The sequence below is a fragment of the Diabrotica virgifera genome, chromosome 4, assembly GCF_917563875.1.
Source record: "Diabrotica virgifera virgifera chromosome 4, PGI_DIABVI_V3a".
Classification (NCBI taxonomy): Eukaryota; Metazoa; Arthropoda; class Insecta; order Coleoptera; family Chrysomelidae; genus Diabrotica; species Diabrotica virgifera.
The window spans coordinates 250,494,231-250,514,662 of NC_065446.1; positions in this window are offsets into that span (position 1 = coordinate 250,494,231).

Here is a 20,432-nt window from a genome sequence, read left to right on the forward strand (position 1 = left end):
GGTAACTTTAAAATCATAAATAGCAACCCCCACTTTTTATTACAGATTCGGATTCGTAATGAAAAATTAAGCAACATTTATTCGAAACATTTTTTAGAATTGTTGATAGATTGCGCTTTAATTGGAAAAATACGATTTATCAGCGCCATCTATCAGCAATTTTAAAAAATGTTTCGAATAAATGTTGTTTAATTTTTCATGACGAATTCGAATCTGCAATAAAAAGTGGGGGTTGCTATTTAAGATTTTAAATTTACCCCCCACCCCATCTCCAGGGGGTGGGTTAGAGGGTCATGTTTGGTGTTTATCGATAGGTTTTCGAAAACTATTAAAAACCTATTTTTTGGTTTCTGATTTGGAAGTGTATTTCTCGAGATATTAGACCGTTTCTATAATTTACCTATGGTATCAGGAAAAATCGTTTTTTCCAATTGAAGCGCCATCTATCCACAGTTCGAAAAAATGTCTTGAATAAAAGTTGCTGACTTTTACGTAAAGAATCCAAATCTGCAAGAAAAACTAGGGGTTTCCATTTGAGATTTTAAAGTTACCCCCCACCCCACCTTCAGGGGGTGTAGTGGGGGTTGGTGTTTGGTGTCATTGGATAGATTTTTGAAAATGATTAAACACATATTTTTCAGTTTTTCGATACGATGTTTAGTTCGCGAAATATTCGACCGTTCCACTACTTTTGGGACACCCTATATAAAGTTTGCTATTGAATAAACTTAAAAAAACCTGCTAGTTTTCACAATCATAAACTTGTCAGGATGACACATTCCACAATTAAAACTTCCAGTGTTCCCATGCATCAAAGTTTGTCCGACTAGACACCCTTAAGCTATTAACAAATTTTCAGCTTGCTATTAATAAACTTTTTTTGGTACGCGGGATCCAGGCGTATATTGCTTTCTTAAAAAGATACAGCCATACAGTGAGAATTTTCAGAAATCCTTTTTAAAACATGAATAAACATGCAAAAATATTTATGTGTTAACTATAACTATGATCAGGTTTATACAAGCAATAGGTATACCTGATGTTGGTGCTATATTGGATTCCCTAAGCTTGGCAATTATATTGGCGAGTTGTTCACTGCCTTTGACTATATCGAGATAGTTCTTTGGCACTGCATATTTGTTTCCTTCCAATTCCTGTTTTTTTTTTGTGATTTTGATGGCCTTGGCCGAGCCAATTAGCCAGACATTTTGTTATTTTAAAAACAAACAAATTTGTTTTTTCAATCAGAGGAATTTTTTCTGTATTTTTAACTCTAAATACATAACAAACTAACATTACAATTATTATCTAAATAATACACTGTTTTGGTTGTAAATATTTTTTTTGTACATATATTTTTTTTATTTTATAATATCTTTAATTTGTTTTTTTTTTATTATTATTTTTTATTAATTGTTTTTTTTTACTACGCTAAGACATAAACCCGATTCAACATCTCGGAGGTTTACATCTTAGTTTTTTTTTCTTTTTTTTTTTTTGCTTTGTGCCCCTCGATTTAACGTTTCATAATAAGCCGAAGGTTTCTGTATCAGTCAACGAAAATGTCCTAGGTATGAAATTTTTCTTATTAAAATAGTCAATATTAGCTTCGTTGGTCTGCATCACTGTCCAGGTTATTCGAAGCATTATTTTTTGTAACCACATCTCAAATGCCTCTAGGTCATTTGATCAAATATCATAAATTTTGTCTTAAAAGCCTTCATTTTTAGACTCATCTCTCTTCCTGTCATGTTTACACAATCTAATAACTCTTGAAGCCTCTGGAGACTATCGCATAACATAACAGTGTTATTGTAAGCGTAAGACTATTATTATCAGATTATTATCAGTTCACAATTGCTTTTCACTCCAAAGTTTTTATCTTGAAAAGCCTGTTTGGAAATTATATCCGAACAGATATTAAATAACAGCGGGAATAGAATTCATCCCTGTCTGACGCCTCTTTAAATGTAACATTCGTCAGTTAATCTCCCATCGACTCTTGCGAAGTTTTCTATAATATGTAGATCTCTACCATCAAATTATTCAACCAGGGCTGTTAATTTTGGGAGAATACTCTTTCAAACTTCGAAGGTAAGTTCAGATATTACAAAGTCAAACTCAACCTTTGCTTTGTCGATACTTCTGGTTTTTGTATAAGTAGGATTAACACAGCCAATAGTATCTACACCAAAAATAGTGGTGTTTTTGTAAAGAACTAACTATTTGTAAGGATTTTATAGTCTTTGTACTTCGAAGTTCTTTAAGAAGATATTCGTGGCCAAAAATATATACAGAGTGTCCCCGAAAATAGTGCGTTCCTTTAAGGTATGGATATAATACACAATTTAGAACAAAAAAGTCATATAACATTTTGTTCTAAATTTAACCGTTTCCCAGAAAAAAATTACATTGTTCTCCATATAAGTGAATTTTTATTTTCATAAATTTGAATGACATGGCAACGTAGCCTAGAAGAACTTGCTGTGACTGTGGAAATTTAACCTAATAACCCCTTGTTTATTTACTTTGAGGTGTTATTTTTGGGGTTGTTGACATCGTAGGTACCTACCTGCAAAATAATGGATATTTGTTTGGTTGATATTTACATTATTTTACCTACCAGATGCAACTGACCTACAAACCTACTTTTTTAATCCGTAGATTTTTGAGTTGCGCGTTTTTGCCAGACTTAAATTTGCATATCAAAATGTATTTTCGTTTTTTGGTCAAACGAATCAATTTAGAAAAAAATATAAAACTTTACCTTTAAGGAACGCACTATTTTCGGGGACACCCTGTATATTTGTCTTAGCGGCCTACCCTATTTCTATATGCATGAAACCTAGGACAACACTTCACTATGCGTTTTCATTCTCGTCAAATGTACGACCAGTTTCAATTCTTATCTGCCATCCCTTCACAATATCCAGTGATTCCTGTTCTTCTTCTTCTTCAGTCTGTTTGAATCCACTTCTGGACAAAGGCCTCCCCATGAGTTCTCCATTCTTCTCTGTTTTGTGCCAGTTTCTCCCCGTTTGCTTTGATGCCGTCTAGCCATCGTTTTTGTGGTCTTCTACTACGACTGTACTCGCGTGGTCTCCAATATACAATGTTTCTCGTCCACCTTTCGATGTTTTGTCGTGCTACGTGTCCTACCCAGTTCCATTTCATTTGCGCAATTATTCCAATTACATAGCTCCTTACAGAGATACTCCTAACATGGCTCGTTCGACCACCCTCTGTGTCATTCTCAATCTATTAGCTGATACCTCTGTTAGTGCCGAATTTCTGTTCGGGCTGTTATAATTACACCAACATTGGGAATACTTTTCTTTCCATATTATATGCCTCACTGCTCATCAATAGGTTAATGTCTACCTCATTTGACGCAGAGTTTAATGTACTTAACAATTCTTGGACTTCTTTTTGATTGTCAGCACATCATCACCAAGGGGTAGGTGGTTTAATATTTTACTCAGACCAATATCAATCCTCTTTATCGACATTCGTCGACCACGTCTACTCCGAGGTCTTCTTTGATCTTTCTCTCCTGCTCCTACGAAATAGTTCGAACTATTTTTACCAATGCTTTTTCATTTTAGCATCAATTGGTGGCACTCTTAGACTTCCCTTATACAGGGTTGCGAAAAAGTGTGGCAACACGGTAATTTCTCGGAAACCGCTAGAACGATTTTTATAAATTTTGGTGGGTAAAGGTCTTCTAATGCGGCCGATACTATAGTGGTAATTACATTGTTGTCAAATCTTCCGTTTTTCTGGAAATCCAACGAACTTTCTTATTTAAAATGGAACACCCTGTATATTTTTTGCGTTTTAAAATCCTTAAGAAATACTGATTATTTTTCATGTAATATTTCCTATATCTAAATGCCAAAATTTCGGAGTTATTGTAACATTTATTAAAAAAAATTTTTAACAAATTATAAAAATCAATTTTTTCGGCCCGGGTAAACATTATTTTAGGCTCTTTGGATCATTGGGAACAAAAAAGGTCTTTTTTAATTTTCCTCTAAAGTTAATCGTTTCCGAGTTATACACAATTTAAAACTGAAAACAATGGAACAATGACGATTTTCTAGGTTCAAAAACTATTATTTTTGAAACAACGAAGTACCTAAATTCAAGTTAAAGCTTATTTTATCATCTACCGATAAGAAATTTGGTCTAATTTTATTCTAAAACATTGTTTTTTAGTTGTTAATGCAGCCCGATCGCGCGTCCTCACATATGTGCTTCATTAATAATTAAAAAAACAATGTTTTAAAATAAAAAAGGACCAAATTGCTTATCGGTAACTGACAAAATAAGCTTTTATCTTGAATTTAGACACTTCGTAGTTTCAAAAATAATATTTTTTACTTGTGTTTTTGAATCTAGAAAATCGTCTTTAATTTTTTTCAGTTTTAAATTGTTTATAACTCGGAAATGATTAACTTTAGAGGGAAATTAAAAAGACCTTTTTTGTTCCCAATGATCCAGAGAACCTAAAATAATGTCTACCCAGGCCGAAAAAATTGATTTTTATAATTTGTTAAAATTTTTTTTTAATAAATGTAGCAAAAACTTTGAAATTATGGCATAGAGGTATAGGGAATGTAACATGAAAAATAATCAGTATTTCTAAAGGAATTTAAAACGCAAAAAAATATATAGGGTGTTCTATTTAAAATAAGAAAGTTCATTAGATTTCCAGAAAAATGGAAAATTTGACAACAATGTAATTACCACTATAATATCGGCCCTATTTAAAGACCTTACCCAACAAAATTTATAAAAATCGTTCAAGCGGTTTTCGAGAAATTACTGTGTTGCCAGACTTTTTCGCAACCCTGTATACTCATTCTTAATTTTATCCTCTTGTCGTTCCACTCATCCATCTAAACATTCTTAATTACGCTACATGCATTCGTTGTTCCTCTTTCTTTTTAACTGTCCAATATTTCGTTTCATACATCATAGCTGGTCATATCGACTTAATATCCTAGCCGATATGACCAGCTTCTTATAATCATTTCACCAGTCAAACATATTTTTATTTGTATTGGTAAATCCATCTTCAAACGAACATTCCAAATACTCTGTTTTTGCCCTACTAAGTTTTAAACCTTTTTTTCTCAATAGCTTTTCTACACTGTTCGAGTTTTTGTTCTAAATCCCTCTCAGTCTTTCCTACTAATACTACATCACCAGCATACATTATCAAGGAGTGTTGTAGTTCCCCTGTTATCAGACCCCTTGGCCTTTGAGCCCCTTGCTTTCTTGTAGTTCACAAATATTGGATTAGTCGTTTTTGGTTTTTTCTACACGCCTTTTTATAATTAGGCAGTTCTCATTGGAATAATAAGCAGATTTGAAACCTTTTAGCCCTTGTTTTATAATGAATAGAGATATATACCATTAGAGATATTACATTTAGAGAATTTATTATTGACAAGAGTTTGTGGGTTTTGACTTTGGATGTTGTAATTAATGGATCATATTATGGAATAGTGGGTATTTATAGATCGCCAAGTGGTAGTATAAGTGAATTCATTGATGTATTTTTCAAGTGATGGATGATTATTATGAATCACATAGTAGTTGTAGTATAGTCATTGCTGGAGATTTCAACATACATTATGATAAAAATTGTCAGGGTAAAAGTAAATTGAAAGAATATATAGAAAATAATGGAATGCAGCAACTTGTAAATGAATATACAAGAATTTTTAAAGATTCAAAATCTATGATTGATCTTGTCATAAGTAATGACTATACGTTAACTGCTCATGTAGAAAAAAATTACATAATATCTGATCACTGTATTGTCCATGTGCTCAATAATAAAGTAACTAAAAGTGAAGTTATTGAAACAAAACAAATTCGTTCTAAAATAATATATGATAATATGGTAAACATGTTGATTGAAAAAGATTGGGCATATTCTTCGGTAAACATCGATGAAGTTACTGATACTTTCATCAATAATATCGTAGATGTTTTGAATAGAGTGTCACCAGTTAAAACTGTGGAAGTTAAGAACTTTGGTAATAAATGGTTTGACAACACTTGTAAATTGGCAGTTAAGAATAAAAATCTTGCTTATAAAAGATTTTTGTTTACAAACGATTGCGTAGATTGGAATAACTAAAATTGAAAGAAATAACTGTGTTAGAATTTTAAAACAAGTTAAAATTAGATTTTATGAGTCAAATATTGATAGGAATAGGGGTAATTCTAAACAAATGTGGAAACATCTCAAACAGTTAGTAGGAACTAATAAAACTATATCACAATTTCAAAGTCTTGAACATGAAGGTGTAACATATAGTGTAAATTTGGCAAACATATTAAATCAATATTATGTTGATAGTATTAAAGATATTATTGTAAGTTTTGACCAAAATAGTGATATTAATTTAAATTTGCACAGTTGTTTCATCTGATGTAAATTTTGAAACTTTTGAGAGAATATCACTAAACCAACTATATGATATAATCAAATTTCGATATAAAAAAAATAGTACGGATGAAGTAGGTCTTGATATTATCAAAAATCTATTTCATGTGTTAGGTTATCCTTTATTAAATTTAATTAATATGAGTTTAGAGAAGGGCCTGGTGCCCAAGCAATTTAAAATATCAACTATAGTTCCTGTTCCAAAAGTTCCTAATACTAATAAATATGCTCCCATTTTGTGAAAAAGTTTTAGAAATTGTGGTGTACAATCAGCTGATTAAATTTATTACTTCAAATAATATCCTGTATAATTACCAGTCTGGATTTAGAAATTCTCATTCATGTGAGACAGCATTACAATTAGTTGTCTCAGATATGAAAAGTATTTTAGATACGACAGGGGTCGGTATATGCGCAGTTTTTATAGATCTCAAAAGAGCATTTGAAACAATAGATCGTCATATACTTCTTTTGAAATTAAAGAAATATGGTTTTAACGGGACAGTTTTTAATTGGCTGGAAAATTATCTGTCAAATAGGTACCAAAGGACTAAATTAAATAGTGAAATGTCAAATCCACAGTTAAATGATATTGGTGTGCCTCAAGGCAGTGTACTTGGACCTCTACTTTTCATATTATACATTAATGATTTGGGAAACTTATTAAGCATTCATCTTTTTGCTGATGACACATTAATATATTTTTATGGGGAAGATTTTGTTGATGTAGTGGACACGATGAATCGTGAATTGCATTTATTAACTGAAAGATTTAAGTTAAACAAATTGAAAGTCAATGAGTTAAAATCCAAATACATGTTTATTGGTAATAATACTCTTTTCGGGAAATTCTTAAGTTTGGATGTTCACATTAAATTAAATAATGAAAAAATTGAAATGGTTCAGGAAATTAAGTATTTGGGATTCATATTGGATAGGGAACTAACTTTTAGTAAACATGTTGATTACATTTGCAGAAAGATAGGGAAAAAATAGGTTTTTTTCGAAGAGTATCACCATTTTTGACATTTCAAACTAAATTAACAATTTATAATTCGTTAATATTACCTCACTTTTTATATTGTTGTTCATTGATTTATACAGGATGTTCTAATTATTACAGGCTTCAAATTCTCCAAAATAAGGCTATGTGAGTAATATTGAGATGCAATCGATATACTCGAATTCAAGATATGCTGAAAAATTTAAATTGGTTAAAAGTTGAACATTTTATGTATGTCCAATCTATGACATTCTTATTTAAGATGGTAAACCATTTATTGCCTGAGTATTTGAACAGTCAGTTGGTCCCGATAGCAAATGTTCATGAGCATAGCACTAGAGCTGCAAATTCAATAAATTTTTATGTTAGAACAACCAACAAGTCCAGTTCAATGAAAAGCTTGTTTCATAAAGGAATTGTACAGTTCAATAATATACCTTATCACATTAAAAATAGCCATAATGCAACTATCTTTAAGAGATTATTAATCCATTATATTAAAACTAAGACCTAGAAACCAATTGGCAATGTTTGTTGTACTTCCAGTGTTTTTATTTTTATTTTATTTTCTCTTTTTTTTTTTGTTTATATATTGAATGTTTTTGATTAATTTAATTTGTCAATGCTTATTTCTTTATTTGTTTAGTCTCATGTTTTTAATTTTTGTAATACTTTATGATAATTATACAGCGCTCCTTGCCTTGACAATTCTTATGTAATTTGTACAGGTGTGGAGTGCAATGTTTTTGTTTTGTGTATTATCTATTATGATAAATAAATAAAAATATCTATCTATACAAAAGAACAAACGTTTGGGAACATTCATAAACTACGTCGTTGAAAAGGGGGAGGGGGTCTTTGCTTATTACGACAGGGGGGAGGGGGCCATGAGTGCACATCCGACGTCGTTTGATGTTCACGAATATAAAAAATATACCCTATTTTAGAATTAAAAAGAATTAGTAGGTAGGTATATTACTTTTATCGCATACTTTTCATTTCGTTTTTATCACTCACAGCCTTAATAATATTGCCAGCAGTTTTGTACAGAATAACAAACAATAAAACATTGTTCTATGTATTTAAACAAACGCTTCTGTACAGAACAACCTCTGGAAGCAATATTAAACTGTTCATTTATTTACTGAATACTCTGTGTGAAACAATTCTACAAGAATGAATAGAAATAAAATATTCTATTTTATTTAGTTACTTAGTACATTGTATTTATACTTAATAAAAGAAATAGTATTGAAATCAAAACAAAATAAGTATCAAGATTTATATGATGCAGTTGAGAAAGCATAGAAACTCCTATAAAGTATTGTCTTTTGTCCCAATAAAGCTAATTAGTTGTACAGTGAATTGAGAGAAAAAAGTACGCGGATATTAATGAGCTACATAGTAATACTGATTTGGATAAATTCGTAAATAAACTTTGATAGCTAACTTTAAAAAATCCAGAAATAATATGAAATTAAAAAAAAAACTAAAAAGGGGGGTCATGAGTTGCAATTGCGACGTCGGTATGAGGGGGGGTCACATGTAAACGACGCTTTACGACGGAAGGGGGGAGGGTAATAAAAAGTCCAAACATTTTACAACGTAGTTTATGGATGTTCCCTTTCTTATGATTTGTCTATCACCAAGTTCTCAGTGCAATTGTTAAAAAATAATTTAAAAAAGTTAATATATTATACTCAAAGAACGAAATAGATGACAGGAAATTGTTACATGAAATGTTATTGCTTACTAAAATAATAGTATAATTATAAAATTATAGAATTATACACGTAAAATTATAGTATAATTTTAGTCGCCACTGAAATTACTCCTCTTTCTCCTAAAATTTCGTAATGATCCAGGAACTTAGAAATGAATCACTGACAAACTATTTCTTTCTCTGATTATAGTAAGAAATCAAGTATTACTATAACATTTATTTTATTTTTTCATATTGATTTTTAGAAAAATGGACCAAAAATATTTTATCGAATTAAGTACTTAGGTGTTATAAATATTCGAATCGTATTTCTTCTTAAGACTGATTTTTAAAATTTAAAAACTTGTTGATGAATTTTTAGTTATATGTGGAAGACCTGAAATTTTTTATTACCAGTTTGTAAAATCCATTGCTTTCTAGTTGTACACCTAGAATTGCTTAATACATGTGTGGCAAGATAGCGAACAAAGGCAATTGCCATGAAGCTTTATTATTGTTTCGTATTTATGTGAAAATGAACTAAGTATATTATTTTAGGTTGAGATACTTTCAAAGATAACAAAAGTACAAGTCGACAGCAATATCTGACACCGCCAAAGTCAAACCGATCGAAAACTTTGGTTACGCGACGTTGTCAGATCAATCGGGTTTCAATGGTTTTCGGTTCTTCATTTGTTACCTAAACAAGTAAATTGATAGATTAAAAACAGTAAAATTTTTTTTTATTTAGCTAATGCCTCGACAACTAATGGCCATTGGCATGGTATGTACGGTGAATTTTTGCAGTTAGGTACCTACCTAGTGTCATGTGTAGTGTGTACGTTGAGGAAGTGTCTTGTACTTTGCAAAGTCGACGTCATTGTCTTTGGAAAGAGACGCTAATTGTATCCGAACGTCTGCGGTCCCTCCGGTGAGTACCGATCCCACAAGGACAGAAAGATTTTCATTTATTAATTTATAATAAACGAAAAATTTCTGACCCTGGTGAGATTCGAACTCACGACCATTCGGACCTTTCGATCCAAAGGTAGGCGCTCTTACCATTGAGCCACAGAGGGGGGGTTAACAGTAAAATTGATAACAATTCTATAATGCTTTTACATTTTTATTTTGAGTCAAAATATTAGCCATAAGTAACAGTGTATTTTGGTGAAATTCCAGTTGTCAATTATTTCAGTTAAATACTGCTTATTCCTCTTTATAAGAAATTCTGCTTGTTCATTGGCGGAATGATACCTCTATGGAAGGTTGTCACTCCATCTTTTGCGTGGTCGGCCGATATTCTTCTACCGGTTGGTGATTTATCTCTTGCTATTTTGACCACACGTGGTTATTCCATTCTTTTTTTTTCTATTTAGTGTCCATTCGTTTATACACTGTACGTTACATTGTCTTCTCTAATGTCTTCACTCTTCTTTCGACCTTTTAGCGTATTTCCTGTAATTCTTCTCAGTACTCTCATCTTTGCCGTTTCCAGTAGTCTTTGTGTTGTGTTTGTACCGGATCTTGTTTCTGATGCATGTCATTATTGGTCTTACACTGGCTATACTATAAATTCTTTACTTTTATCTCAGTGTTAATTTGACGTTTTTGCCATAATAGTGTTATTAGGGCATCCTGCTAGTACCTAAATTTGCTTTTTGCAATTGATTTCTCACTTCTTTGTCCAGGTCTCCGTAGCTGGACAGTGTAATTTCAAGGTATTTTATTTCCATTACTTGTTCAATCTGATACCATAAATTTCTATTTTACTTAATATGATGGTTCTTTACGGATTACTATTGTTTTGGTTTTCTGGACTATCTTCATCTTGGGCTATCAATACCTATTAGGTTGTCTGCGTAACAGTATTTTTACTTCTTTGTTTTCCATTCTGTATCCTTTTCCTTTGTTGACGCTTTTGATAATTGACACATGGTGAGCAGAGAGGGAATATGGCAAAGCTTGACAAATAAGTAAGTGGATATGGAACTGATCCAGAGTTTGTATTGCAATACCATAAATCAGGTAAGAACAGGCAATCTTATTTCCAGCAAATTTACGAATAACGACGGAGTCAGACAAGGAGGGGTATTGAGCCCCCACGTTTATCTGTGTAATAGACGAAGTAATTAAAAAGTGCTGGCCAAAAACAAAAAAATATACCATAGGATACAGAAACATACAACAAATAAAAATCGAAGCCTGTGTATTTGCAGATGATATTGTTATTGTGGCAAGAACTGAAAGAGCTCTGGAGGAGAACATAAGAATCTGCGACGCAGAATTAAAAAAGTACAATCTAATAATTAATATGGAAAAAACAAAAGTGATGGCAATATCCAGGGGGGACGTTAACCTAAATATTGAAATCCAAGGCAACAAAATAGAACAGGTAGATACATTTAAATACCTTGGAATAATTTTAAATAAGAAGGGGACACAAGAAGATGAAATTGGAAAGAGGATAAAAGCAGCCACAAGAACATATCATTCCCTGTATAAAAACTTCTGAAATAAAAAGGAACAAGGAAAACCAAAATGATAATATTTGAAACAATTTACGTACCTATTACTACATAATATGGAGCAGAGAATTGGGTATTGAACGACAAACAATGAAGATATTAGAAGAGAATTAAAAGTAAAAACATTAAAGGAGAAAATTCATGAAAAGAAATTAAAATGGACTGGGCACTTATTTAGAATGAACGACGGCAGAAAGGTTAAAATGATATGGGAAGCGAGGCCGATAGGGAAAACAGGAGAGGCCGACCAAGGAAAACGTGGAATACAAGTGTGATGGAAATATTGCAGAATAGAGGAAAATCGTGGCAGGAAGCCAAGGAATTAGCTAGGGACCGAAAAAAGTGGCGTAAGTTCGCAGAGAATAACGAGTAAAGAAGACATCTCGACACCTTCCGGTATAAAAGGATCATCGATTATGTATATATGTATGTTTTCCATTCTGTATCCTTTTCCTTTGTTGACGCTTTTGATGATTTCATCCATGATTAAATTGAAGAGCATATGGCTCAATGGGTCTCCCTGTCTTATTCCGCTGCCTATGTCTATAGATTCTGTAAGTTGTCCATCTACTCTGACTTCCATGTTGTTCTTTTGGTAGATGTTTTCAATATAGTCCTGTCGCCAGGGGGGGGTACAACGGCCTCCTTAATTCAGATGGACTTACCCAAGTTTTTTTTTATATATTTTGACCCGCAGAATACGAATTTTTTGGGTAACAGTTGATCCGGATGTCGATAAGATTATTATAGACAAAGAACTTGAGGAATTACATAACAGCGATTTCTCGCAAAACAAAACATCTTTTTGTATTTTTTGGGTCATTTTAAGCAAAAAATATTCCTACAAGTTTTTTCGTAGAATGCATAGTTTTCGAGATAACCGCGGTTGAACTTTCAAAAAATCGAAAAATTGTAATTTTTTAACCCGAATAACTTTTTATTAAAAAATAAAGTAGCAATTCTGCTTACCGCATTTGAAAGTTTAAGTCAAATTATATCGGTTTTGATTATTTGCATTGCTAGAAATTTATTATTTTATTGTTAAACAAAGCTATAAACACCTAGTATGTGAGTGATGTTTTCAATGATTTCTCATTTAAAATCGAACGAGTAGGTAGAGTAGATACGAGTGCAAGCGAGGCAATTTCTACGTAGCATGCGTTAAAACGCATGTATTAGGCACGGGAAACACTATGTGTTTATAGATTAGTTTAACAATAAAAAAATTAATATTTAGCAATGCAAATAATCAAAACCGATATAATTTGACTTAAACTTTCAAATGCGGTAAGCAGAATTGCTACTTTATTTTTTAATCAAAAGTTATTCGGGTTCAAAAATTACAATTTTTCGATTTTTTGAAAGTTCAACCGCGGTTATCTCGAAAACTATGCATTCTACGAAAAAACTTGTAGGAATATTTTTTGCTTAAAATGACCCAAAAAATACAAAAAGATGTTTTGTTTTGCGAGAAATCGCTGTTATGTAATTCCTCAAGTTCTTTGTCTATAACAATCTTATCGACATCCGGATCAACTGTTACCCAAAAAATTCGTATTCTACGGGTCAAAATATATAAAAAAAACTTGGGTAAGTCCATCTGAATTAAGGAGGCCGTTGTACCCCCCCTGGCGACAGGACTAATAGTTTTTATGATATCTAGGGAAACTTCTCTATTATACAGAAGATGGATTACATCTTTGACATAAGTAGAAATACTGATCTAATATACTCTAATAATTTCTTAGTAATTTGCTTTATGACGAATACTGCATCGTTACAAGATCTTCCAGTACGAAAACCCTGTTGTTCATCTGCTAAACTTATCCTCTGATTAATTAGTTCTTGTAAAATTTTAGTAGTAAATTTTAGGGCAGTATTTAACAAGGTGATACCTCTGTAGTTTGCTGGCTGTTATTTATTTCCTTTTTTGAATAATAGAATTGGCTGTACAATTTGTATTTTGCTACTCGTAAGATATTGTATTACGAAATTATTTTTTTATTTTTAGACACTAATTGTTATACGGTTGATTTTAGTATTATTTTTATTAACTTACATTTAAATAAATAGAAGCACTGAATTTATATTCTTTAATTACAAACTTAAATTATCTAATACTTATACGTATTTATCTATTCACGTAGGTATACAATATCTAATACAGTGAACTCTCTCTATTACGAGGTTTCGCTTATAACGAGGTACATTAGGTGTCCCATGAAATTCCTATTGAACTGTAACCCTTTATAACGAGGAAAAACGAAACCGAAGAATATGTTTTTTACCTGTTTTTAGGGCTGTATAATGGCTATAGATAAACACCCCAACTGTCTGTATATAAAAATTCCCAACATCTGTGTTGTGTCGAGGCAAGTGCTGTAATAAACTCGCCGCCTGCAATAAATAAACTTCTTGTTTATCTAGGGACCGATATTGAATATTGTAGGACATTTACTATGGCGAAGTCTCCCCTTATTCAGGTCGACCATCGACACTTAATAAACTACATAAGAGGCATCAACTCGTTTCAGTATTATTATTGTCTGATATAACGAGATCCGCTTGTAACGAGGTAATTAATCCGGCATTTCAGTTCTCGTTATAGAGGAAGTCTACTGTACATTAATTCCACTAACTAAAATATTACAATTTATTTCAATATTACAAAGTTCAATCTATTATTTAACCCGATCGCGTACAACAACAACTGAATACAGTGATGAGCGTGCTAATAACCGGCAAAATAGCACAAAAGATGGAAAACATAATACATTGCGAAACAAAAAGAGATGAAACTAGTGGAGATGGAAATTATTGCTATAAACGTATAAATTAACATTACATTACATAGTTTCCCTTTCCCACCTTTAGACGTATCAGAGGAGTATGACAACTGTCACTGTGACAGTAGAATTTTATAAAATACTCCTGTCACAGACGTCAAAAGGTGGGAAACTATAAGTTTGTAACGATCATTTCCACCTCCACTAGTTTAATCTCTTTTTGTTCCGCAATGTATTATGTTTTCCATCTTTTGCGCTATTTTTCCGGTTATTAGGTGAATCATCACTGTATGTCTCAACGTAAAGCGTGTATTTATATGATTTGTGTCAGCCATTTCGAAAATTCCGCTATATAGGGCTTTTCATTCACAGTCATTTTTTGTTTCGAGCTTCTGTTACATGTATAATTCGTGTATATTAATATTATACACAGATTATACAACATATGACTGAAGCTCGAAACAAATGACAATCGACGAAAAGCCCTATTGGTGAAGCTACGAGACGATGATCTGGCTCCTTGTTGACTGCTAGGCGGGTCAGGGCCGGACTCGAAATTCGTAACAATATCAACTATACAGTATCTCAAAATATTCTTGGCAATTGTTTTTGTGTCGCTTCGATATAATTAAATATATTTTGCGAAGGAGATCCGAACACCAACATTAAATTGGGTAATTTATTAACTTTCTCCGCAAATGGTCTCATTTTAAAGTCACCTTAGTTTTAAGTTTGGAAATTGTACATTTTTATCAACTTTTGACTAATGAATTTATAATATGGAAGTTTCAGAGAAAAATCAATGTACTTACAAGTTTTGGGTCTAGGTTGCTCCTCTACATATGTCTGTGCTACGCATACACAGATATAGAGGACCAAACTTTGAAATCTATTCCAAAATAAAGTACAAGTTAGAAAAGTTGCACCAGACAAATGTACAGCTCGGTTGTTTGCCATTGCCTTCTAAGGGGTGACATGGATAAATTAGTTCCTTTTTTTTTCGTTTTGTTTATTGGAAATCGAACATTTGCACCACAATACGAAAAATCACATCACAATATATTATTTTTCTACTTTGATATTTTCTTTTATTCATTTCTATCTTTGGCAACGCTGTTCTGGCCAAGAGGTACCTACAAAACGAAATGTTGTGGTGGCCCTTCCTCTAGTGACCCTAGTTCTCCCCACCCATATATTTTAACCCGTTTTAAATGTATATATAAATACATGCCTCTTTCTGCTCTCATTAAAGGCGCATACCAACGATAAGAAAATACCCAGTCTGTATGCTATGAAACTGGCTGTTGGAATATTAAATGACCATGGGCACCCATATAAAAATTTTTAGCGGGGGTCAGTCATGAAGGTCTTGCACATTACAATTTGTATACTTTGGATGACAATATATAGTTTAAAAGCACCCGAAAAGCTAGGGGTAGGCACGCCCCACCCCTGCCCATGGGTATGGGCGCCTATGCAAATGATTAACTGTTAAATCTTGCATTTTATCTCTCAATTCGGTTACAGTGTATTATTGGTTAGATGACGTAGAAAAAAATGGAAACACTTTAGAGAGGCCAAAGAATTTACCCAGATATTAAATAACCTAGAGGTCGAACTCCCTATGATCTTATTAAGACAATTGAAGCCGGCTAGAGGGAGCTATTTTTCGGCAGAAAAATAAGGGGGCAAGACATTTGAAAATTAGACTTGATTGAATATAAGAAAATTTTGAAAGATCTCGATTATATTAACTTTATTTATGACTTTTTTCATGAAATAATAAAGTTTAGGACTTTATCAACTTGAACTGGATCTTTCTTTATTTTCCACAACAGTGGAATATGTTGAAGTACCTACTTGGTAAATACCGACTCTGAACAGATTCAACTTTAGGCATTTGTCTGGTACTTAAAACGAAGCATTTTTGTCCAATACTCTTCTGGGTTTATTTTCTTTGGTTGGAAAATACTTGGGACAAATCGTTCAAAGATGGATAGTACAACGTTACGTTTCAATCTAAGCCTGCATAATTTTCTTTAAAATCATCTGGTCTAAAGTGTTTAAAACTTACCTGCCCCACTGTTGTGTGTAGCAAAGAATCCTTTTCTTATTAGAGCTTCTTCCCAGTCATTTTTCTTCTCTTCTGCTATTGAAAACCTGTAAGAATAAATTATATATCTGATCAGTGATCAGTCTCGGGTGAAAACTGAATGAAGTCTTGATTTTGCACATGTATAATATTTACAATAATTTTAATTCACTACATCTGAAAATTATTATGTTTGATAAAGTTGATAAAAATTATGAAAACTCTTTTATAAATGAGTTTGAAAACTGTGTAGGCATTTAAGCTCATATTTATTTGTGTTATAAATTAAGTTTGTTTTTTTTTTTATAATTTTTTTTAGATATGTATTTGCATAAGATATGTCGGTTGTTGTAAGTTTGATTAAATATTAATAGTTTTAATTTGTTTTTATTCTTTCTCATAGATTACCAACATATTAACTACACGCATCGGCACAAAATTCCGCCACTAAAAATTTTTGATTAAGTTTGACAATTTATAACTTTATTGTTTTGTAGCACGACAAATTAACTAATTATAAAAATATACTTTAATGTTAGACATTAATGTTAGATCATAGGCCTGGCAAAATTCGTGCTGCATAACTTTTTGTAATACCTCGGTAGCTACAGTCTCAGAGAATTTAGGGAGCGAGTTTTTAAAATAATATTTGTTATAAAGAAAAAAAATTAATAATAATTGGGCGCCATTAATAAATCAAAATCTGTTGCCATATGCTTACACAAAAATTACATTACAAAACAAAATAATCAAAATGGTATTCCTTTGAATAGAAAACGGTACTTACCATTGATGTCTGAGGTGGTTTGTATTTTCTATTACAATAAGGATCAGAGATAGATGGTGCAAAAAGAATTAAAAGACATATAAGTTTGAAACACAATAATAGTTTATTAATATAGAAAAATTGTTAAAAAGAAATAAAACTGAACTGGTAAAAAAAAAAGGAAAAACATACTAAGTCTTTCGCGTTTTCAAAAGTTCGAAAAAAGAAATAAACAGTTTGTACATATACCTGATGACCTGCGGTGAATGTTCTGTGGGCTGCTGGACTGGTATAGCTCGCTGGAGCTCTGGTAAGGCGGTACGGCGAACTTCACTTACACTTTACAATTTCGGATCTAAAGTACTATTACACAACTTGTTCTTTTTTATACGAAAGATGAAATTCCATAGTCTTGTTTTATATTAAAAAAAGGTAACTGCTTATTTTGATTATTAGTGACATTTTTCATCAACTTGATGATAAAACAAATTTGTTTAGACTATTGGTTATTAGTTAAAAAAAAAATCAGGAGCTACGCCCCGCGAAGATTGAGTTAATTTCTCCTTGCAAAAGGCATACTAAACGCCACTAGGTACTATAACACTATTCCATTTATTTGAACGGAACTACAACACAAAAAACATATACCGGCATGGTATCTACAACAAACACATCGCACTTGCGACTTGCACTACAGAATCTTTCAAGATTCCATTTGAGCCTAACTTGGCACAGACCACAAACATTGGACTTGTTCACTGCATGTCCGCTGAAACTTAATTGTCCTTCCTCAGAACTTTGACTTTCTGTCCCAAGCTCTGTTCCCTCTCCTTTCAATCACCTAATTCTCTTTTTTGACCAATAAAGAAATATCTAAGCCTCCTACACTTATTTATTAACCAATAGGAAAATCGAAACACATTCTAAATCCAACCTCTTCGGTAGGGAATTATACTCTTTGACCAATAGGGTCATTTAGCCATGTCAGCGATCCTTACTTAGCTCTAACATTTTGAAAAAAAGGTTTTTCTGAGTCCTCAATTAACACCCGCGCTTTCTGACATTGATATGAGCACGTATTTGTATCTAGCTACCAGGAAAACTGGAGCCAAAACGGTCATTAGCTACATTGTACCTATTTTTTGTACATACATCACAAACGGAACACAGGGAATCGAATATATATGACCGTAAAATACAATCACGTCTTTCTGTAACAAGACAGATAAACTTCAAATTCTCACTTTTAAATAAATTCCTTACATTCGCTTGGCATATGAAGCTATATTTTTATGTCTACAGGGCGAGACAAAAATATGTTACGATAAATTTACAATTTTTGGTTTCTGCATAAGGCAAAATAATTGCGTTCTTTTGAACCGTTTCAATTTGAACTACGATTTTCAAGATTCATGCATCAGTTTGTAGTTACATTTATTGGTATCGTTTGTTATATTTCAGTAAAAAAATATTTTGCTTATATGGCATATACGGGGCTAAATGGGAGCATTTACGCCAGTCAATGGGAGCAAGAATAGGATATTACCTCCGAATTCTATCCTACTGCATGGATTTTAATGAAATTTTGGGAATAGCCTCCACATATCTCCTAATTTAAAGTCTACCCTATGCCGATGTGTGCTTTTATCTTGGGGGTGGTTTCCACCCCTTCTCAAGGGTGGAAAAATTTTTGGTTAAAATAACTACGGAATTCGCTAGAGAATCTAATTCTAAGCAAAAACGGTTCTATAATTTTTTTTTAAACTCGATACTTTTTGAGTTATTCGTGGTTGAAAATTGGCCATTTTGATTGAAACCTAACAACTTTTCGAACGGTTTTTTGCGAATACTTTAAAAACTATGCATCTAACTAAAAAAACTGTATAAAACATTTTTGTAGGTTATAAAAAAACAAAGAGACACTTACCTTCATAAATCTTCTAGTTATAACACAAAAAGATGTATGGTAGGTGAAAAGAGTTTGTTTTTTTGGTACATGTTCAAATTGGTGTATTCAACTTGAAATAACAGAGAAACGGTCGATTTTAGGTGTATAATGCTCCCAATATCTCTTGTAGTGCTTGAAAAGACCTTTAAAATGAGCAATATTAAAGGTCGATTATGTTCAAACTTGCAAACAAAATTGATAACTAACGTATTTTAAGAAAAAATGAGAAGTAATTTTAACCCTCATACACCAGAATGTAAAAGCATCGTTTTACTTCTACAATACCTTTTATTATAGTGTTAATTATATGTTGAAAAAGTTGGATAGATTTGAAATGAATGGTTTTTGAAAAAATAAGATTAAATTATAGGGCGCATTTTTAAATTTTCTTAAAAAATCTTCCTTTTCCTCCGTGTATCTTGAAAATGACAAGAGGTACAGAAATGAAATATAAAAACGAAATTTTTATCTAAAAAACCCTTTATTTTTGTGTGGTACTCTTATCATTTTCGAGTAACATGGAGAAAAAGGAAGATTTTTAAAAAAATTTAAAAATGTGCTCTCTAATTTGATCTTATTTTTTTTAAAACCATTCATTTTAAACCAGTACAACTTTTGGAACATAGAAATAATACTATAGTAAAAAGTTTTGTAGAAGGAAAACGATGTATTTAAATAATTCCGATGGATGCGGGGTTAAATATACTTCTCATTTCTTTTTAAAATACATTAGTCATCAATTTTTTTGCAGCATATCTCACTTAGTTTGAATGTAATCGACATTTACTATTGCTCATTTTAAAGGTCTTTTCAAGAACTACAAAAGTTATTGGTATCAGTATAGACCTAAAATTGACCGTTTCTATGTTATTTCAAGTTGAATACACAGATTTGAGCATGCACCAAAAAAACAAACTCTTTCACCTACCATATTTGTTTTTGTATTATAACTAGAAGATCTATGAAAGAACGAATCTCTTCTGTTTTTTATAAGCTACAAAAATATTTTATATACAAAAATATAGGTAATTTTTTTGGTTAGATGCATTGTTTTTAAGGTATTCGCCAAAATCCGTCCGAAAAGGTGTCATTTTTCAATGAAAATGGGCAATTTTCAATCGTGAATAACTCAAAAAGTATCGAG